Below are 23,300 nucleotides of genomic sequence, written 5' to 3' on the forward strand. Positions count from 1 at the left end.
ACATCCCTATTTTCATCAGAGAAATGTTGAAGGATATGGGTTTGTAAGACTGTGTGGCCAATGCACTAAATTACCCATGAGGCAGAATTTGATTTTGCCACAAGGTGGCAATAACGATTAAAATATAAAGGCATTACCTGAAATAGATTCTATTTGCTTGATTAAGTATGACCCAAACATTGTGACCAGTCATATAAAGAACAGTACCTATCCAGTTCTCTCTCTCTCTCATAGAATGACAAGTCAAGGACTATGGGGAATGATTTCCACTTTAGCATCACCTGTAAGGGGTGCCTTTATCCTGTTTAGGACAAACACAATGATAAACTTACAATGCTGATCATGCTTTCATTAATATATGCTATTGAATTCCAAGCCTGTACTGGAAAAAAAAATAAGGAGAAAAAGAAAAGAGCTGTATTGCAGTTGAGAATCAAATTGTCTGTTCATGTTCTCTTGTACCGTAGGTTCATATTCTCTTTATACATCTCCCCATTAATGCTCGCAAGCGATCTACAATCATTAAGTAGCATGTGACAACGATGTTTGTTGATTAGCTATCATGTAATAATAATTACTGTCACTTTCAAGCCAAAGACGGAGAGCAGATGAACGTTGCGGTGTTTTAATCTGGAAATGTTGATGGTGGCAGAAGACGACAGCAAATAACAATAAAAACTGGTGCAATGCATACACAGCGCCACTCAAAGCAGCTAGATGAAATGATACCCCATTCTCCTGTGTAAACACCAGCTCTCTGTCATACGCAGCTCTGGCGCACTAGTTGTTCATCTGCATTATTCATTATTATTGTCTGCAAAATTAAAAACGAAACCTTCCAGGACAAAACATCTATGCAACAAGAAGCTAAGGTGGGAGGCACGGCAACCTCTAAATTTTGTTTGAGTGCTAGATGAACTCAGTAGAAGAAAAAGGTTGTGTGAAAAGATAGCCCTGGTATTAACACAGGTCTATTTGAATCTTCGTGCTTTGTAGTTTGAAAACAACCAGTTGACAAGGAACAGCTAGAACTGTACATATATTACTATTTCATCCTTTTCGTAGAGTAAGCCTAGGCTGAAGGCAGATCCATACCATACATTTAAAGGACACTTGGTGCAAATTCGAAGCACATTACTTCCCCAAAAGAATTATGGGAATGGTAGTTTGATACCTGGGAATTATGGGTCTGTGAGAGGAGGGGAAACTACCATTCCCATAATTCTTTGGCAGAAGTAATCAGTGTCCTTTAAGTGTATGGTGTAGTTCTGTCATCAGTTCAATTTCCCCAGTACCTTTTCCTTGTAATCATGCCTTGAAGTTTATATTTCTTGTATGCTGAGCAACCAAATCCTAAAATTTATAGACTGCTGCATTTCCTGACTTTTTAGGGAAGAATGTTCTATCTATCTGCATACATTTCCAGCATTTATTTGACACGCTTTTATACATCTTGATCTGGATAGGACTTGTGAAACCAACTTTGCACCTCTGCAGAGTGAATGTATCTCTGGGTAGATGTATCAGCCCTTAAGCTTTGATAGGCCTTTAATGTAATGGCATTCTGTAGTTATGAGGAAAATACTATATGCACCCTTATAGTCCTAAACAGCACAGTGTTTGCAACAGATTATTATTATTATTTTTTTATAATAATTTTTATTAACTTTCCAATTTTTAACACAAAACAACAACACACAAACATCAACAAATACAAACACATACAAAAATATCATTTCTTAACCTCATTTTCGTAAGCCTCTTTTCTCGCACTTCCCCATACCTCACCCTTTTTGCATCCTTATTTTACAGTTTTTCAACAACTCTTTTTGCCAATTAAATTTAAGCTCATTATCATTCTCAATTTTACCTTGAATCATCAAACAGTTTTAGCTGCAATTCTGCATCTTCCTTCCCCTTGACATTTTATCACTCCTCTATTTTACAACAGTTCTTAAATAAAACCCCTAGGTGGTTATCACCTATGGAAGCCAAGGAGGTGAAGAAACTCAACATGGAATCTAAATGGCCAAAATATTTTGAAATTTTAGAACAAGAAAGTGGTAAATTTAAACTACAGAGCTATGAGAAAATAAAGTCTAAAGTACGAGACTGGCTCCATTATTATCAAATAATGGAGACTTTTAAACAAGACAGGAAAATTGGATTCCAGGTGGAGAAATCGAAACTAGAAACAGAATTGTTAGAACCCAATACTAAGAATTTATCAAGAATGTATAACCTGTTGCTGAAGTGGAATACAGTGGATGAAACTGTTAAGCCAGCTATGATTAAATGGGCACAGGACATAGGCCATGACATTATGTTTGCTGACTGGGAACAGTTATGGACCACCGGTATTAAATTTACAGCATGTAATGCCTTAAAAGAAAATATTATGAAAATGATTTATAGGTGGTACATGACCCCAGTCAAGCTTGCGAAGATTTATCACCTGCCCAATAATAAATGTTGGAAATGTAATGAAGCTGAAGGTACCTTCTTTCACCTTTGGTGGACCTGCCAAAGGATTATGGCCTTCTGGGAAATGATTTATAATGAAATTAAGAAGGTACTTAAGTGTACTTTTCACAAGAAACCGGAGGCATTTCTCCTGGGCATGGTCGGCCAATTGGTGTTAAGGAGGGATAAGACTTTTTTTATGTATGCCACTACAGCAGCAAGGATCCTTTTAGCAAAGTATTGGAAGACACAAGAACTACCCACACTGGAAGAATGGCAGACGAAAGTGATTGACTTTATGGGACTGGCAGAAATGACCGGCAGAATCCGCGACCAAGAGAAAGAGACAGTGGAGGAAGATTGGAAGAAGTTTAAAGTGTTTGCAACAGATTAACCCATAGACAAAAATATCAGAAACTTCAAATGACTCCAAACTGTTTCCGGGCACGCTCAGATCAATCGTTACAAAGGATGTTGCCTTCTCCTCATCATCCTAATAAATAAACAGCATCATCTTGCTCTGCTTCTTGTGACAAGACGGTGTGCAAGGGAGCTGCAGCTAAATAATAAATAAAGTGACCTGCAGAGTGATGTTCTCCTAAGTTCAAACGTATTAAGTCATTTCCGTGTATATATTTTAGGTTGACATGCCATTAAAATAAAAAATTTAATACGCACAAGCAACAGAAAGCAGCACATTTCATTTCACATTAAAAACATCTAGGTGGCTTGTCACTCCACCATTTCTGTCTCTGGAGATGGGTGGTGAAAAAGCATATAGAGAAGGAAGGCAAATAATGATAAAATCCTTGATGTTTGAACACAGGGATTGCCACACAAGCTGAGAGTTGTGGTTCATGTAATTTTGCAAATGCTATTTCAGAAAAATGAATTCACTATGTCCTGTGCTAATGTTTTCATTACCCAAAGCTTCCATTTTTAAAATAAATAAATGCTTAATACTTGAATTTGGCAGAGGGGAGACTACAGTCTCAAAGAGTGAATTTTTCTTTGTTTCAAGTATGCCAATAGATTGCAGGAGGAAGATAATCAAACCAGATCAAGCAATAAAATATAAATATTGGAGAAAATCTAACATTACATTCAATCATAGTTTTCTGCAAAGATAAGGATACTCCGCATGCTCCTTGGAATAGCTATTTCTATCCTTCCTCATCTGTTTTTCTTTGCTATCTTTACATATTGAAAATTTCTTCCAAATCACTGAATTCCTCTTTTGAAGGTTCACAGATTGATGGTGTTTGCTTCTATCTCTCTGTTGTCTGATGACAGTTTCAAAGAAACCCTTATGTTTTGCTGCTCGGCAAGACTGGGTCATAACAGATGGAAAGCCCGCAATTCTAATCTGAGCTCCTCCTCCTATGTGGTATATTCCTCTTACCACAATCTTGTACACCCTAGATTATCACTCTTTCCCATAAGAACTTCTAAAATGATCTGGCTGCTTTTTCTCCTCCCTACAACTGGATGTGAACTAGACTGCCGATGCTGGTGCAATCACAAGACTAACTCTACGCTGATGTTGCCACAAGCCCTAGTTGCTCAACGACTTCTAAATAATCTGCAGTCAGCCAAACTCTCCTCCAAAGAAACATGACTGGAAAACAAGTCTATTCTTCAAATTGGTGCTGAGGTATGAAGGGAACTTAAAACAAATATACAAAACGCCTAACACATTGTGGTTTCAACCTTCCTCAGGAGCAAAGGATGCTTTAACTGGTTACAAATACTTCAACAACACACATCTGGTAATCTGAAACAGATTGTGTATTTTGTTCCTTTGATTATATTTCAGTACCATTTTGAGGCTTGGCCTTCTTGTTTATTCACCTGTTTTTAGTGTTCCCCCATAGCTGTCAAGCATCCCTTATTTGGAGGGACAGTCCCTTATTCCAGCGCCATGTCCCGCTGCTGTCCCTTATTGATGATGTCCCTTAAATGTTCTCCCTTAAATTTCAAAGGAAGCAGCTCCTCTCCCTCCCTCCCTGCCGGCCAGGGAGGAGGGAGGCTCCAACTGTGTTGCTTGGCTGTGTTGCTCACCCAATAAGAAGTCTAAGAATGACTGGGGGGTGGAGCTTGCATGCCTTGTGCTGATCAAATCGGCTGTGTTGCCTGGGGACTCGCCTTTGCTCAGCGCTTTCCAGCGGAGAAGTGACGGTAGTTTTCCTTGAGGCTTTGTTTGGCTGCTGGCTGGGCTTTCTGCCTTTGCCTCAGAGAGGCTCAGAAGTTGAACATACCTGTACAGAGTGCTCGGATTGGAATCAGATACATCATCAACGGCCCACTCACCCTTACTGGTGAAAAGGTCTGTCTGGAGCGGGGGCACATGGTGGGGGGAAAGGAAAGGAGATCTCGTGGAAGGGGGGCTTTTGAATTTGTTTTGGATGCTCATTCGATTGACTTATGGAGGAAAAGAAAGGAGCTGGTTGACTAAAAAGGTGGGTGACTGGTGATCTCATGGCGAGGGGGGGAGGCTGTGTGTGTGTGGCTAGTTAATGCAAGCTGAGGGGTTTTTTGAATGCTGGACGCCATTTTGAATGCTGGGGAGCCATCTTAAGTTGAGGCTGCATAGGCCTTGTGGTGCATGTGATTCAGATTCTATTCAGTTGAACCTCTGGTTACAAAGTTGGTTGGACAGTGTTCTCGAAGCTACCAGCATATATCATAGAATCATAGAATCATAGAATCAGAGTTGGAAGAGACCACAAGGGCCATCGAATCCAATCCCCGGCCAAGCAGGAAACACCATCAGAGCACTCCTGACATATGGTTGTCAAGCCTCTGCTTAAAGACCTCCAAAGAAGGAGACTCCACCACACTCCTTGGCAGCAAATTCCACAGTCGAACAGCTCTTACTGTCAGGAAGTTCTTCCTAATGTTTAGGTGGAATCTTCTTTCTTGTAGTTTGGATCCATGAGTTTGACCAGACTGCAGGAGGACAGGAAGACTGGAGTGCCTGGAACAGGTGAGGCTGCAGGTCCCTTATTTTGGCTGCTTATCCCTTATTTTCAAGGCTGCTGGTCCCTTATTTTCAAATCTGTAAGTTGACAGCTATGTGTTCCCCTCTCCTCTTTTTTCTCCTGAAAAATATATGCAAATACCCTCCATATTTCCCCTCTTCTATGTGATGAACAAGACACAAAGATTGCAGTCCTCAGACCTCTGCCTTACTAACCCGAGCCTCTGAACTCCAGCCTTCCCTGTTGTGTACTTGTGTTGGAAAACCACAAAGTTACCCCAGTGAGCATATTTTTAACACCACAGGTTGCTCTCCAGCTTTCCCTATGTCTGTTCGTTAAATCCTGCCCTATACTCAATAAGCATTTGGATACAACTGTAAACAATGGTTGATCATCATCAACCATCATCAACAAGTCTAGGCAAGCTTTGGGCTCTCTTTTCCTTCATCTCTTCTTCAGCACCGCTGCAAAGATATTACAGACCCTCCAAGTGTCCCTATTTTCCAGGGATGTCCCTGATTTAGAGAAGCCGTCCCAGTTTCTGATTTGATCCTGGAATGTCCCACTTTTCCTTAGGATGTCCCTATTTTCATTAGAGGAATGTTGGAGGGTATAGAGTTGTCCGCCTCCTGAACCATCTGAATGCAATCCTGTATAGGGAAGTTTTTTAAAAAATGTTTATTGGTTAATTATGTTTTTAATAAATGTTGGAAGCTGCCCAAAGTGCTGGGGCAGCCCAATGAGATGTGTGCGGTATAAATAATAAAAATTATCATGGAATGGGATGTCCCTATTTTCATCATTGAAGGGTATATTAGGGTATATTGGAGGGTATAATATTAGAGCTTTTGCTTCTGTTTTTTACTAACCACAGTTTAGTGACTAATGACTAATCTTAACTGATTAACTTAAATAGAACAGTTTGATAAATGATGGGTTGAAGGAGGCTGGCTTTAGTAAACCATAATTAAGGATTTGTGACATTTAGCTCATTTTGTTTTTTGTATTCACATTTCAGTTGTTGTATTTTTTCCTCCCTTTTCTTGTAAACTGCCCAGGGAATGTAACTGAAGGGTGGCATAAGAAATACTTACAGTGATGAATGATTGAACAACATACTCCTTTAATTACTTGCCGATGGTGCTTTTCTTTATTATTAACAGCAATATTAATACATCCTAACCAGCAATGAAAAACAGCAAGGATGTTTACTATTAGTATTGTATTGTAAAAATTAACCACAAAGTGTAATAATGCCTAATGAAGACCACATTTTTAAGGGGATGCTAAAGAAGATGGTTAAGGATAACTAGGGAAGCAGTTTCAGTATTTCGGGCATGATGGCCAGTGTGGTGTACTGGTTAAGAGCGGTAGACTCGTAATCTGGTGAACCGGGTTCGCGCCCCCGCTCCTCCACATGCAGCTGCTGGGTGACCTTGGGCTAGTCACACTTCTCTGAAGTCTCTCAGCCTCACTCACCTCACAGAGTGTTTGTTGTGGGGGAGGAAGGGAAAGGAGATTGTTAGCCGCTTTGAGACTTCTTCGGGTAGTGATAAAGCGGGATATCAAATCCAAACTCCTCCACAGCTAGGTAAAGGTAAAGGTACCCCTGCTCGTATGGGCCAGTCGTGTCCGACTCTAGGGTTTTGCGCCCATCTCACTTAAGAGGCCGGGGGCCAGCGCTGTCCAGAGACACTTCTGGGTCACGTGGCCAGCGTGACGAAGCTGCTCTGGCGAGCCAGCACCAGCGCAGCACACGGAAACGGCGTTTACCTTCCTGCTATAAAACGGTACCTATTTATCTACTTGCACTTAGGGGTGCTTTCGAATTGCTAGGTAGGCAGCCGGAGACCCACATTTGGGAAACACTGAGTTACATGAAGGGAAAGGGCTGTAACTTGGTGGCAGAGTGCCTGTTTTGCATGCAGAAAGTCCTGGGTTCAGTCCCAATGGCATCTCCAGATAAAGCTGGGAGAGAACCCTGCCTGAAATCATGGGTGGCCGCCAGTGTGGGCAGTACTAAGCTAGATGCAGCAATACTCTGTGCACAGCTCCAGGCTTTATAACTGGTACAAAAAGCACACATGGCTATGTTTCTACTGCAATTTGTCCCCTTTCTCAGCGCCTTTGTGCCGCAGCAGAGCTTACATCTTTATAAGGAGGACCGTGCAAGAAATTGAGACCGACTCCCATCTATAACCATCTTATGTTATGTGTAGTTTTAAAATCAGCATCCGAATTAAAGCTGTCAGGGAAAGATATTGCTATTTCGGGATTTGCTGATTGCCTAAAGTCGTACTGTCATTCCAGGAAAGATTGCTTGTCAGGAGCCGTCCTTTGGGAAATTACGTATGTCAAATGAGACTGCCTGGAGTTATGCTGGTCAAGATGGCGAATGGGGGACGACGACGGGCAACAAGCTGATCCATAATTGGATCAAATCTCCATTCAACCCTTGATCAAAGAAAATTAAACTCTCTTAAGACGGGCTTTTGATTTAAATCGCATCCAGGCTATATCCAAATGAAGCAATGCTGCTGGGGACACATCTATATCACAGGCATTTAACCTTGACGCCCGCAAAGTCATGGGAGGGGATAGTGATTTCTAGCAGAGAATTCTGATTGGATACCCTCAACAAACTGTACTTCCCAGGATTCTTTGGGGGAAGAATTCTTCAATCGAATGTGTACATGCAGGAAGCTCCTCTCCTCACTTGGCCTAAGACACAGAACACACAGAGGAGCCCTTGATGCAATGACTGGAAGCACTGTCAATTTTAAATTTCCTGAATCAAGCCTTTGCTTTATCAAGCAAGGGGTATACAAATCTTGTTTAAAAAAATATATATTAAAAAATACCTGCTTGTTTATTTTTCTTAGGGAGGATCTCTTTCCTTCTATCAAAATGGTTCTATGTTTAGGGAAATTTTCCTCAATTTATGAATATTGATACTCAGGGAGGAACTGGAGGAGAGAAGAGTATGCACTTCGTACCAGTGATTCTTAAGATCCAACAATTTTTGGCACAGAAAAACCTTGTCTAGTCAGCTGGACAACAATATCTGAGAGAGAAAAACCAGCCATTGTTCTTGCCTGTCTTCTCTTCCCTTCCTTCCTTCCTTCCTTCCTTCCTTCCTTCCTTTTTTTGGTATCTAGCTAAAAAGCAAATGATGAGGCATTGCATCCAATATAAATCTTCCCCGCAGTAGGCCAACTGGAATGAATGGATAATCCTAAATTAGGTCCATTAATTTCAGCAGATCTACTCTGAATAAAACATTGTTGGGTACAGCTCACTCTTATTTCTTGTCAGCTGGCCGCCCAAATTTTGGTGTAACCCTGCTTTGTGTGGAAAACACACTGATTCTGCTGTTTCTGCTTGTATCAGTTCTTTGGTCAGCGTTCCTGTAATGAAGAGGGATTGTTTTGAAATTTCATTTAGGTATTCCTTATTGAAAACAGGTAAGCAAAGCTGAATCATACTTTAAGTGTGGAGGGAGGGCAGGCAGGCAGGCAGGGACACACACCTGGCCAAACACCTGTCTCTGGAAAATTTTATGCATCACCTGGGAGGACAGGCAAACTAATGCCAGGGTACTGGAAGAAGCAAAGATCACCAGTGTCAAAGCAATGATTCTTCAACATCAACTTTGTTGGACTGGCCATGTTGTGTGATGCCTGATCATTGTCTTCCAAAGCAACTACTCTATTCTGAATTTAAAAATGGAAAGTGTAATGCTGGTGGTCAACAAAAGAGGTTCAAAGACTGTCTCAAGGCAAATCTTTAAAAATGTAGTATAAACACCGACAACTGGGAAACACTGGCCTGCGAGCACTCCAATTGGAGAACAGCCTTTACTAAAGGTGTAATGGGTTTTGAAGAGGCTTGAACTCAGGACGAAAGGGAGAAACGCGTTAGGAGGAAGGCACGCTTGGCAAACCATCACCATGATCAACTCCCACCCGGAAACGTATGTCCCCACTGTGGAAGGACATGTGAATCCAGAATTGGCCTCCACAGTAACTTAAGGACTCACTTTTAAAAAATAATAATAATAAATCCTTCCAGTAGCACGTTAGAGACCAACTAAGCTTGTTATTGGTATGAGCTTTCGTGTGCACGCACCTGAAGATATCTGAAGAAGTGTGCATGCCCAAGAAAGCTCATACCAATAACAAACTTAGTTGGTCTCTAAGGTGCTACTGGAAGGATTTTATTTTTATTTTGTTTCGACTACGGCAGACCAACACGGCTACCTACCTGTTTTTGAAACCATGTTTAATGAAGACAATCTTACTCTGCTATGAGTGATTGTCAAAGAAGAAGACACCTAGCCAGTTTGTAGAAGCATTTGCATGTCGAGGTCCCCAAGCCACCCTCAAATAAAACACAATTCACACAGAATTTTTGTTTAAGGTTTTTGGCATAATTTTATGGCCACAACTTTATTGATTACAGAATGTGAGTGGTTGCTTAGGCATTGGTTCACGACTATCTGTTCCCACCTGGAGGTAGGAACAGAACTGACATCTGCAAGCCTGCGAAAGTCAACATTTTTTTGGGGGGGAGAATAGAGCTGGGTGCCAGGCCCTCACCTCTCCCCAAATGCTCCCAGGGGCTCTTGTGTGGCCCTAGCCCCTTGACAGGGGTCCGGACAAGAGCATGGCGAGCCCCTGGATTCCTTTAACGGAATACCCTTCAGCAACAGCATTGGAGGGGCAGGCACAGCCAACCATACCCCCTCCACCAACCAAATTTAACCAATGCCTAACCACAACTTTACAAGTTGTGACGATTTTGCTATAAAGTAGGCAAAAAACCAAATGGCACCAGCCAAACAGCCAAATGGAAAAATTCCTACCAGTCCTCGCCCCAAAGCAGACGACCCCATGACAGGCATAGCAAGGTCAATGCAAAGAGCCCTAAATATAGGGAGGGTGGGCGGGTGATCCGATGCGTGCAGCAAAAAGAGGCAGCTCAACGCTGTGCGCAGGGAATAAATAGCCCCTTGGCTGTCTTGTTTGCCCCCACCGCAACACATGCTCTTCATGAAGGAGAACACGCTTTCACGTTTCTTCAGTATCTGGGGTCTTTTTTTAAAAAAGGAAACTTAACATTAGGAAGCTGCCTTATACCACACCAGACCATTTTTTCATCTAGCTTGGCCCTGTCTACCTTGATTGGCAGTGCTCTCGAGGGGTCTTTCTTTGTCCCACCTGGAGATGCCAAGAATCAAACCTGGGACCTTCTGTATGCAGAGCAAATGTTCTGCCGCTGGACCGTGACCCATAATTCATGCACTGATTCTATAAACTGCAGGTGGGGCTCACAGGATGAATTTCTCTTTCTGGCCTATCTAGTCCAGTATTGTCCACAATGAGTGGCAGTGAATTTCCAGGGGTTCAGACAAGGGGTCTTTCTGTTAGGTTTCTGTTTATTGCCACTGTGCAGTGCTTGGAGTCACAAGACTCTGTTTACATTCCAGACTGTTGGAAGTCTCACGGGAGACGGGAGACGGATGCTGATATTACTGGTTTCCTGTTTTCTTTGTACCAGTTGCCTCTCGGCTATCACAGAGAGAGGTTGTATATTTCTTTTCTGTCTGTGTAGTTAGAAATAAAACTCTTAGCATGTAGCTCATATTTCTTGTCTTCTGCTGCTGCTGTATACTCTGCGTAATGAGGGAATGTGCCTGGAGCCTCATCAAAGGCTGAGGTTGTTAATCAGCGTCAGAGGGCTCGACCGGAGGAGTAGCTCGGTCGAACGCAAGTATGACAGTTTTGGTTATGGGCGCCTAGAGATGCTGGGGATTGGAAGCTTCTGCACTCCAAGCAGATGCTACTGACCTCTGGCCCTTCTTCTTTTCTCTATGGAAAAGTGAAGGTAACACCTGCTTACCATGAAGGATAAAAATATAGAGCTTAAATGTATTAACTGTTTTAAAATGTTGACAGCTAGAGTTAAACGAGACAGAGTATCCTGCCCCCAAATAAAATGGCAGAGCTCTTTCAACCCTGCTTCTTTTATTCATCGGCAAAATCACTCCCCCCCCCCATTTCCCAGAGGCGACTTTTAAAAAAAGAAAGAAAACTTTTCTAGCTAGCGGAAAGCCAGCACTGTGTGTTAGCGATAGAAAAATCCCCCCATGGCAAGAATGACACAAATGGATGCTTTCTCCTTCTGAATTTATATCTGATTCTCTTTCTATTTCTGCAATTTTGTCGTAGCTCTGTACTGAGTTTCTCCTAGTCCGCCCTAGTTGGTGTAAATCTGGTTCTGCAAATGCAATAGATTTTCAAAGAACAAGGCACATCATATGATAAAGGAGGGACCTTTCTAGAAGCCCTCAGGGCTTAGATGAGATCAAAATTAACTCATCCATTATCTGCCAAACAGCAGATAATCTTTAATTTGGGCTTTCCTTGAACAAGCATGTCTGCCATGACTCACAGACACATGCGTGGGATGACTCCATTGGGAAAATCCTGTCTGAAAAGTTGTTAAATGCATAATTTTTCATAGAATATTATTTAAATATGAATTTTTTGTTGTTGCTGCAGAGTATTAATAACAAAAATTCACAGATTAATTGGAAGAGATTCATGAATGAATAAATGCAAAGTTGCCATTGAGTGGAACTAGATCAGTCTGCCCTTCCTGATGGAAATTAGTACTTGATACTCTTATTCTTAAAAATAATAAATATTTATATGTTAAAGCAATTAGCTTTATTTTGGAAACTTGCTACATTAAAGGAGGAATCAGCAGTGATAGGTAATTCAAGGCACCCCACTACTTTCTTCCTAGCTAATGCTTTGACAACCTGGCTTCTTATAACCTGGACATTCTAAGGGAGAAAATATTTCCTGGGCAAGTTGCTCGTGAGACTTTCCATTGGCTTACCCCCACAATAAGGTAGTCTAGGAATAAATATTAAGTTGCAGCACAGTCACCCTCACTGATGACAAGACTTATCCCTAAACATGACTACTTATAAGGTTTTCACCACTTTCTTTACATCAGAAGACGGAAAATTAGACAGAGCATTCTTTCTTTCCTGGATTCTGTGAATTCTGTGAATGTTTTGTGTAGACGTTTCTGAGCACAATTGGTCAGTGCAGGGGCTGACCTTTAAAGCCCTAAATGGCTTTAGCCCTGTATACCTGAAGGAGTGTCTCCACCCCCATTATTCAGCCCAGATACTGATGTCCACCTCCGAGGGCCTTCTGGCAGTTCCCTCATTGCGAGAAATGAAGTTACAGGGAACCAGGCAAAGGGCCCCCTCAGTAGTCACGCCTGCTCTGTGGGACACCTTCCCAGCAGATGTCAAAGAGATAAACAGCTATGTGATTTTTAAGATACATCTGAAGGCAGCCCTGTTCAAGGAATTTTTTAGTGTTTGATGTTGAATTGTGTTTTTACTATTTTTTGTTGGGAGCCACCTAGAGTGGCTGGAGCAACCCATTCAGATGGGTGGCATACAGTGGTACCTTGGGTTAAGAACTTAATTTGTTCTGGAGGTCCGTTCTTAACCTGAAACTGTTCTTAACCTGAGGTACCACTTTAGCTAATGAGGCCTCCTGCTGCCACCACGCGATTTCTGTTCTCACCCTGAAGCAAAGTTCTTAACCCGAGGTACTATTTCTGGGTTAGCGGAGTCTGTAACCTGAAGTGTCTGTAACGTGAAGTGTCTGTAACCCGAGGTACCACTGTACAAATAATGGTGTCGTCTTTTTCTTCTTCAGAGGGAGATGATGGATCGTTGTTGTGACTCAACACAGGCCAAAGCCACAGGGTGGGAAAATGTCAAATGTTGGGCTTCAGAATTTTAGAGGGTTGTTGTACAAGATACCCTCCACTGGCTTTCTTCCTCAGTGACTCTGTCTTCTCACTGCAGAAAATTCAGGGGACATTTGTCTGTGATCCCCCTTTCTGGGGTGCAGTACCTACATCTTACACACCTAGGATTCTGGGATAAAGATGCAACAGCTGCTCAAAGTTGGGTTTGTAATCCAGTTCTTTCCCAGCCTTAATTGAAACTGCTTTGAATTTTATGGAACTTGAGAAATCTGCCTTGGCAGTTTTACCACCTAAATATAATAAAACCAAAATTTCAGCACTTCAGGTTTACACTGAGGGGAAGAGCTCTCTATGTCTCTTTGACATATTTAATGCTCCTAATGGCACAGCATTTCTTTTAAAAATAAAACCTCCCCCAACTCTTTGTTTGAAAATGAAATCCAAAGGAAAATGCAATGCAGTTGGGGAAGGACTGATAAATCGTTTGTTTCTGATTTGTTGCTGTGCTATCATGCGTGTATGTGTTTGGGGGATGGGGTAAGGAAGGAAATTTGCACACCCTGAGTTATGTGCACAGATACTATTTTTAAAATAATTGCTAGAATTGCAATAGAAATAAAAGAGTCCCATGTTGGATCATCAAGATAAAAACAATGCAACAAATCAAATAGCAACAATGACAGCAGGAAAAGCAAACAAAAAACAAAAAACACACCCTTTTGCATTCCCGAGAATTTGATTTGGGTTAGATCCAATAGAGATCTATGGAAGACTTTGGAAATGGAGCTTCCAAAAGGTTCAAATCTTCTTGTCTTGCCCCCTCAGTGAGAAAAATGCTCCTTGGATAAATTTTGGGATCCTTAAATGAAGAGGTGGGTAACCAATGGCCCATGCGCTGCATCCAGTCCCCAAGAATCTTTTTTTGTGGGCCTCTGTGACCCACAATATTTTTCTTTTCTTTTTTTTTTTAAAAAAGCATTGACTGTTCCTGTGCGTTCCTCACTGTGATACCTTGATGTTGAAAGGTTTTGGTGGCCCTCAAAGCTCCTGCATTTTTGTTGTTGAAACTCTTTTTTAAAACAAAGGTTTTGTGGGGGGAGGCACCTGTTTCAAAGACCTGTTCAAACACATGATTTGGCTACGTATGTGTTATGTACTGAGTTGAATAGGATCCAAAATGCAGCAGTCTGATTGGTCCTAGAACAATAGGATCCAGAATGCAGCAGTCTGATTGGTCCACAGGAGCCACCCAATCCAGCTCCAGGTGGAAGTGAATCCGCAACCTGATTGGCCTACAGGAGAATCCCAGAATTAGCCAATCACGTGGGGCCCATTGTGTAAATAATGTATATAAAGCAGACATTCTGGGGGAACTTTCATTCCTCCTCACCACTATGAGCTGAATAAAGAACATGAAATCCACTCTCAACTCCAAATATATTTCAATATGTTTTTAAATTTATCAGGTGCTTTTAACTTTTTCAAATTACAATTTTTCAAAATGTTTACTATATTTTTAATGTTACTGCTTTATCACAGAAGTGCTTGCTGCTCTAGGCTCTGTCGGGAGGAAAGGAGGGATAGAAATTTAACAAACAAGTATGGCTGTTTTTCAGCTGGAACTCGCTGGAACTCAGTTCTGGCACCTTTCAGATGGGCACCTTTGCCATTATAAGAGAATATGTTGCGTTCTGGCACCTATTTTTCTAGTAAAATAGCACTGCAAAAAAGTAAACCAGCCTTAAGGAGCCCTAAGCTTGAGTGTGATGAGTGAGGTATTCTGCCCTCATCATTTCTGGTAAGTACAGCAATTCCCTCGATCGTAATCCATGGTGGCAGCCAGCAGTTCTGACTTCACAAGCACCACTGCTGCTAACAATACTTGATCCAGTTTATTTAATTCAATTGAACAAAAGATAATGCATGCATTTCTGGAACACTGACATTTGAATTCCAGAGCCACGGGAGGTAGGAGAGGAAACGTTCATCTCAAGGAATAGAAATGGAAAAGTTCCTGACTTTCCTTTCTCTCTCTTTCTTTTCCCTTTCCTCCAGGCTTCCATATATTGGGATAATATCTAGAGAGGCAGAGTAGCAGAGCTATATTTAGTAAGTAGGTCATGGAGACTATTTCATTTGTTTAGCTGAAGAGCTGTACCCTTGTGCTTGTCTGAGTTCTCATGTGTGGCTTGCACACCACAAAAATCCTGCTTGCATCATCAAAACAAAGGCCTGTAAAGACGCCTCATAGAAATTTCATGAAGCAACAAAGCGCAGATGGTAGATGGCATATGCTCATTCTTCAGTTGTAAGTTCGCTCCTTTGCTGCAAAGACTCTTTTCTCTGCAGCGCCCCAAAAGGACTTCTTACACAGCCCCATATGAAAATGAGGATGAAAACACAACAAAGCAACATTCTGCTGGGACCTTTCCAGTATGCTACGACAGTAGTGCTTGTCCAAAAGTTTAAAGGCAGAACTATAGGTTATCCACCACACAGGCTTGCTGCCCAAAATGGTACCCCCACAATGGGATCTCACTCCACTCTCCTGTAGTTCACAGTAATGGAAATTCCTGTCATGGGGTCACTATCATCTCAATCTCAAGAAATCGATAAAAAATAATTTAGCATTAAAAAGGAAAAAGGAAATAGTCATCAGGTCCACATTGTCATGAAAAGTGTATTTGTTTTTGGGCCCTCAATATTTATCTTTGGGCTCTTGGGTGTTTAGACACCACAACATGAATAATATGAGATGGGTTGTTTCCAATGTTAGCCATACTAAGAGTAGACCCATTGAAACTGATGAAATTAATGAACCTTACTAATTTAGGTGCACTAATTTCAGTGGCTCATCCACACCTCCACTTGTTCCATCACTTTCTAATGGGAAAAGTTGTTATTTATTTATTTATTGAATTTATGTCCCACCCTAAACCCGGAGGTCTCAGGGAGGTTTATCCCCTGAATAAATATGGGTTGCAGGACACGGGTGGTGCTGTGGGTTAAACCACAGAGCCTAGGACTTGCTGATCTGAAGGTTGGTGGTTCGAATCCCCGCGACGGGGTGAGCTCCTGTTGCTCAGTCTCTGCTCCTGCCAACCTAGCAGTTCGAAAGCACCTCAAAGTGCAAGTAGATAAATAGGTACCGCTCTGGCGGGAAGGTAAACGGCATTTCCGTACGCTGCTCTGGTTCGCCAGAAGCGGCTTAGTCATGCTGGTCGCATTACCCGGAGGCTGTACGCTGGCTCCCTCAGCCAATAAAGCAAGATGAGCGCCGCAACCCCAGAGTCGGTCACGACTGGACCTAATGGTCAGGGGTCCCTTTACCTTTTAAATATGGGTTGCAGATAATGTCATGTGTACACCACTTCCCAAACCAGCAATAATAATAGCAATAGCAATAGCAATAGCAATAGCAATAATAATAATAATAATAATAATAATAATAATAATAATAATAATAATAATTTGTATCCCGCTCTCTCTGGCCACGGCCCGGGCTCAGAGTAGCTAACATCATAAAAACAACATAATATGCATAAAAACAGACATCAATTAATTAAAATACATCTTAAAATTAATTCAGATAAGTTAAAATTTGGGCAGGCGGCAATTATCTGGTTGGAATTGAGAGTGGTTAAAACTTGCCAGGACCAACTGTTTCCACTGATCATACAAGGACCTGTGAGTGAGTTGGGAGCCTCCTTTGGGCTTGTTTTATACAAAGGAAAGTAAGTCAAACTGCATCCTACCCAAAGGCCTGGTAGAACAGCTCCGTTTTGCAGGCCCTGCAGAAAGATGTCAAATCCCGCAGGGCCCTGGTCTCTTGTGGGAGAGCGTTCCACCAGGCTGGGGCCACGGCTGAAAAGACCCTGGCTCTAGTCGAGGCCAGTCTAATTTCCCTGGGGCCCAGGATCTTCAAGGTGGTGGTGTTAGCAGACCGGAAGGTGCTCCGTGGGGCATACCAGAAGATGCGGTCCCGTAGGTACAATGAGAGTGCACTGGATGTAGAGTGGGAATGTGCTTCTTGGCAATTTTGTGTGAAGTGGTTGCAGCCACATGGGAAGCCAGTCACCTCCACATGGTATGGAAAACTGTCCCATGCTTTACTACAAGCTGGAAATGTAGGAAACTTGCCCATGTGTTACTGGTTTCTCCAAGTGCTCAGATCTAGATTCAGATATGGCCACCCATCGGATTGGCTTGGCCGTAACAGTAAATTCATGCAGAAGTCGGGGGTGGAGAAGAGCCAAACGGCAAAATCTAATGCTGGGACAATTACTATACATTGTTATGAATGACTTAATAGCTTCTCTTGAGAATCTGAGAAGCAGAGTGGGAGGGCAGAACATGCATGGCTGATTTGAGGGATCATGAAAAGGCAGCAAATTGTTAGCAACTTAATTTATTATTGCGTGTTGAGGTCCCCAGGTCCACCCCAATAACTCACACATCACACAGAAATTTTTGTTTATGATTTTTGGCATAATTTTGGCCACAACTTTATTAAAATACAAATTTGTGAGTGGTTGCGTAGGCATTGGTTGCGACTATCTGCCCCCACCATGGGGGACAGACTGACATTCCGCACGATGCGAAAGTCAGAATGGGGGAGTACACTTGGGGGTTACGCGGAGCAGGGAACCTGCCCTCACCCCAAATGCAACCAGGAGCTCATTGCTATGGCCCGAGCCCCTTTGACAGAGTGGACAAGCAATAGTTAGCTCCCAATTCCTTTAACGGAATCCCTTGCAGCAGCAGCAGCATTAGAGGGGCAGGCACAGCCAATCCATGCCCCTCAACCAACCAAACCATAAACCAATGCCTAACCGCGAACCTTACAAGTTCTGACGATTTGCTACGCAGTAGGCAAAAACCAAATGGCCCCAGCCAATCAGCCAGATGGACAAAATTCCTACCAGGCCCCCGCTCCAAAGCAGACGACCCCATGACAGGCGTAGCAAGGTCAAAGCAAACAACCCTATTCCAGGGAGGGAGGGACGGGCAATCCAATGCACGGGCGAAAAGAGGAAGCCCTAGCCTCGTGCAAGGAGTTTTACTATTTCTGGCTGTCAATCAATAAATGGCAACATTAACTTCTTCCCAACAACAAGGGAAGCCCCAATCGCATCAGTGGCCAACGATCAATTAGCCCGCCCCCCAACTTTGGAGTGTCCTGGCGGCCCCCACCGCAACACGTGCTCTCCATGAAGGAGAACACGCTTTACTGTATTTTTACTGTTAAGGAGGAAGAGACAGATGACCTTGTGTATCATGAAACTTGTGGATGGAGTCTAATGTATCCTCTGTGAGTTGTAGTGCTTTTTTATACAATTTGGCTTGTTTGCCAGCTGCAATTACGCCTTAAGAAAAAGACAGAAAGAGAGAACCTGGCTGTAGGTATTCACCTGCATTTCAGGAGGTTAGACTAGATGACCCTCAGAATTCCTTCCAACTCCACAATTTCATGATTCTATGTTCTGATGGGCAAATTAAATGACCACAATGTGCTCCCCATGAGGTTGCCTTTGGAGACTATTCAGAAACTACGGTCGGTACAGAACACAGCAGCTAGGCTGCTAACTGGTACAAAGAATATAGGACACGTCTTGCCAGTTTAAAAAGAACTGCACTGTGCCCAAAATGTGTTTCTGGCCACAGTTCAAAGTGCTGATTTTAACCTTTAAAGTGCTAAATGGCTTGGAATCTGATTCCTTGGAGGACTGCTGGTTCCTGCATGAGCCTGCCTGGCTTTTAAAAGATCGTCAAAGGCTTTGCTCAGGGTATCTGCGCATTTTGAAACCAGATGGCTGGTAATGAGCAACTGGGGCTTCCTAGTCAGGATGCCTCTCCTCCAGAACACCCTCCTTCTGCTTCTTCATCAAGCCTTAACTTTGATGCATTTTAGGAAGAACATATATACAGTGGTACCTCGGGTTACATATGCTCCAGGTTACATACACTTAAGGTTACAGACTCCGCTAACCCAGAAATATTACCTCGGGTTAAGAACTTTGCTTCAGGATGAGAACAGAAATCGTGCTCCGGCGGTGTGGTAGCAGCAGGACGCCCCATTAGCTAAAGTGGTGCTTCAGGTTAAGAACAGTTTCAGGTTAAGAAGAGACCTCCAGAACGAATTAAGTACTTAACCCGAGGTACCATTGTACACTGTTCCCACACCACCACTTTTAACACAACATGAGCCTGCTGTTTACCTGATTTTTATTTATTTTACCTGTCTGCTTATTGCTTTTTGTATTGTGAAACTAATGGCCAAATGTGAGTTTTAAAGAATCTTTTACATGCTGCCAGTGCTTTTTTTCTGGGGGTACACAAGGGTATGGATACCCCTAACCATTTTGTGAATCTCTGTACTTTTGTCCATTTATTGTATTTATCTCCCCCCGATTTGAACTATAAAATGGTGATTTTCTTGAGTCAAAATGTGAGTACCCCTAAACATTTTTTTAAAAGAAAAAAAGCACTGCATGTTGCGAGCTATGTCATGAACCTTTTTCTGGTTAAGAAGCTAGGGGAAAAATAAGGTATATACCAAATAAAAGTTTATTTGTGTGGCAGTTTTAAAATTTGATCTGGCTGAGAAAATCCTTGGTAGACGGCAATTTAGAAATATATTGAGGGCATATTTCTAGACGTTGGCGGCACTTAACCAGCTCCGTTGGTTAGAGCGTGGTGCAGATTTGATCCCTGTATGGGACAGCTGCATCTTCTTGCATTGCAGGGGCTTGGACTAGATGATCCTCAGGATCCTCCAACTCTACCATTTTATGATTCTATGATTCATGTGGCCACTTTCCTGCCTAAGCTGAATCTAAACAACAACTTGGTCATAGGAAGCCAAGACCCCTGATCAGGTGTGAATCCTACAAAATGGCCCTACTGTCCCATATCCTGGCTACATCAAACATTTGTGGTTATCATAGCTAAAGGAGCTCTGGAAAGTGCTACAGAAATGTTCACCAACCAAAAATTGGTGATGAAACTCCTCCTTTCCCAGGAAATTATTATTTCTCCAGCAAAAGGAACTGGGTTTGAGTTGATTGTTTTGTTAGGCAACATGAGCAGAAAGAGGACCTGGATCGACTGGTAGAGCTCTATAGTGGTGGTTTTTTGTTTGTTTGTTTTGTTTTTAAGAAAAAGGGGTGCTGGTAGTCACCATGAAGTTCTTACAGTAATTGCCACACTTTTGAAATTTGGAAAAGGTGCTGGTACTGTATACCCTTGAATATGCCCACATTAAAGCACCGGATCATCTCTAAATGATTGGCAGTAAATTGGCAAGGATTTCTGATTCTAATTGTTTAACAACAACAGTGTCAAAATGTGCTCCCCCTGCAAATTATACTATTGAATTGACGAAACTTTGGAGTAACTAGGAGGCAATTTTTTTGTCAGAGGACTGTGTGTCGGTACCCAAAATAAACTTCAGGGAACAGAATTTTTTAATTCTAAGGGCCTGCAAGTTGGTGGTTTTCACAGTTATTCTTTAAAACAAAGTAGATTCCAAAAACCTGAAGTCTGTCCACCCTATTGCATTTATGTCAACTGTTCCAGAATTGCAGAGGCCACCCTGGCTTCTGATTGGATCCCAGATTGTCCAGTTTTGGCTCCTGCGAGAGTGCAGTCCCAAAAGGTGCCCATTTTGGGGGGCCGTACTCTCTGGCAAATCACGTGGTTCCTGCAAGAGCACAGCCTGGAAAGACGTGCATTGCAATTTTCCTCTGCAAGATATTGGAGGGTATGCCATTGTTCAGCAATCTTAGATTAATCCCTGTTCATGTCTTTCTTTCTTTTTGCCTCGCTGTCAACCCTCTTCCTTTGCACAGAATTTACTTTCACAAAATATTACGAAACATAAACATGGACTGAGAAATCAATACAATCTGTGTAAGGGAAAGGGTATCTGTTTGCATCTCTCCTTGCTATGCTTTGTCATAAGAGGGCTATTGTTCAGCGAAAGAGAATGTCCTGGGGAAAACAGATAACTATCAGCCCCTTTGGTCTTTTCAGAACTATCACTCGCAATGAAAGCTCAGAGGGGGGGAAAGGGGATAAAGAAAAGCAAGACAGAATTTGGATGTGATGGATGTGCAATGTACAGTTCTTACAATCCCACAGCAGCTGTATGAGCTCTGTGTTTCTGAACTGCCCTGTTTCCTCCTAAATGTGTTTGTTCAGTCCATGTCTGAAGCATAGAGTTTACAGTGGTTGGTACAGATATAAAAAGCTGTTATGAGGAAATTATGAGGAAATTAGGGATGTGGGTGGTGCTGTGGTCTAAACCACTGAGCCTCTTGGGCTTGCCAATCAGCGGTTCGAAGCCCCGCTACGGGGTGAGCTCCCGTTGCTTGGTCCGAGCTCCTGCCAACCTAGGACTCCGAAAGCATGCCCGCCCAAATGTGTAAGTAGATAAATTGGTACTGCTCTGGCTGGAAGGTAAATGGTGTTTCCATGCACTGCTCTGGTTTGGGTGTTCAGTTGCACCAGAAGCAGTTTAGTCATGCTGGCCACATGACCTGCAAAAACTGTCTGCAGACTAACGCCGGCTCCCTCGGCCTGTAAAGCGAGATGAGCGCCGCAACCCGAGTCGTCCGCGACTGGACTTAACTGTCAGGGGTCCTTTACCTTTTTTTATGAGGAAATTGGTCAAAAACCATTTAAGAGCTGAAAATGCACATGTGCAAATATGAGTTTTATGAATTTGCCAATTTTGCCACTCAAATTTTGAGAATGAAATTTCAAATTTCTTATCAAACTAGCTCCAGATCTCTATCAAATACAAGATATTTAAGCCAACATTTTAAAGTAATAAGTAGTAGTAGTAGTTGTTAGGATTTTGGCTGCGTGCCAAGAACATATCACTAGTTAATTATCATCACTGCAAAATGCATGTTTCATCTATGTTGCAAGGATCACAACTATTTACTAAATGGGTCACAATCCATTTGCTCCAGTGAAAAAACCATTGGGAGCTGATTTTAAGCTCCTGAAGTTAGGCTTGATTCAAGGCTTAACAGGACATTCTATAGTGGTACAGAAAAGTAGAACGGATTACTTTGCTAGAAACTATCCTTCTAGCAATTTACTGTCAGCTGTAAAGAGGCACAGGCAATTGATGAGCGTGTCTCAACACTTCCTCAGTTGTTCTTTTATTTGAATAATAAGGCCAATGGTTTCAAGTTACAAGAAAGGAGATTCTGACTGAAGATCAGGAAGAACATTCTGACAGTAAGAGATTGTTTGACAGTGGAACCGGCTCCCTCAGTAGGTAGTAGACTCTCCTTCCTTGAAGGTTTTTAAGCAGAGTTAGAAGCCCACCTCTCATGGATGCTTTAGCTGAGATTCCTGCAATATAGGGACTAGATGACCCCCAGGATCACTTCCAACTCCACAGTTCTATGCTTATTCCTTTGAAGCCTTGGCCTTATGCAGCCCATATATGTCCTGATGTCATGTACAGCATGGGAAGGCATGGCTTCCCCTAAACTGGCTGTTCAGCCCAAATGGGGAGGGTTGGAGGGCCCAGTTTGGGCTGCAGGCCGGAGGTTCCCCATTCCTGAAGCAAGTACTACCATTACTTGCCAATAGAAAGACTGGGGAAGTTATTCAGGCCACAGAGTATGCTGCAGTTTTTATGTCCATGTGTCAAAGAACTGGGCGGGTGGACAGCAAGTTTCTTCTACTAGCACAAAGTGATGAATCAGATATTTTGTCTTCATAAGTTTGGGTGCTTGATTTGCTCAGTGAAAAGTTTGCATCCAACACACAACTCTAATAATTATTGCTGGCTCTCATGGATATATATTGCCAGTATAATGGGCTCCCCCCCCTTTTTTTTTACTAAACCTAGTTTCTATTGTGCTGGATTCCTCATACTGTAAAAGTAACTGTGTGTGTTAAAAAGAAAAACAGCATTCTTATTGAATAGGAAGAATACAAGGATTGAGATCAGATAAGCTTTCTTTCTAGAATGTGAGTTTCCTTCCATTTGCTTAGGATTTGCCCCCACATCCCACCATGTATCTGAAT

General features: G+C 42.4%; 2 long non-coding RNA genes across 5 annotated transcripts in view; one reads left to right on the forward strand and one right to left on the reverse strand.

Annotated features, from left to right (window-relative positions):
• LOC307218882 overlaps positions 1 to 23,300 on the reverse strand; it is a 173,771-nt gene that overhangs the window by 45,096 nt on the left and 105,375 nt on the right. The gene's annotated exons all lie outside the window — the stretch shown is intronic.
• Positions 28 to 3,072, forward strand: LOC307218364. The gene is made up of 2 exons (XR_013839949.1): positions 28 to 1,616; positions 2,841 to 3,072. It is a non-coding gene; the product is annotated as an uncharacterized lncRNA (long non-coding RNA).

This window comes from Podarcis cretensis (genome assembly GCF_951804945.1).
Source record: "Podarcis cretensis genome assembly, chromosome: 6".
NCBI classification, from domain to species: domain Eukaryota; kingdom Metazoa; phylum Chordata; class Lepidosauria; order Squamata; family Lacertidae; genus Podarcis; species Podarcis cretensis.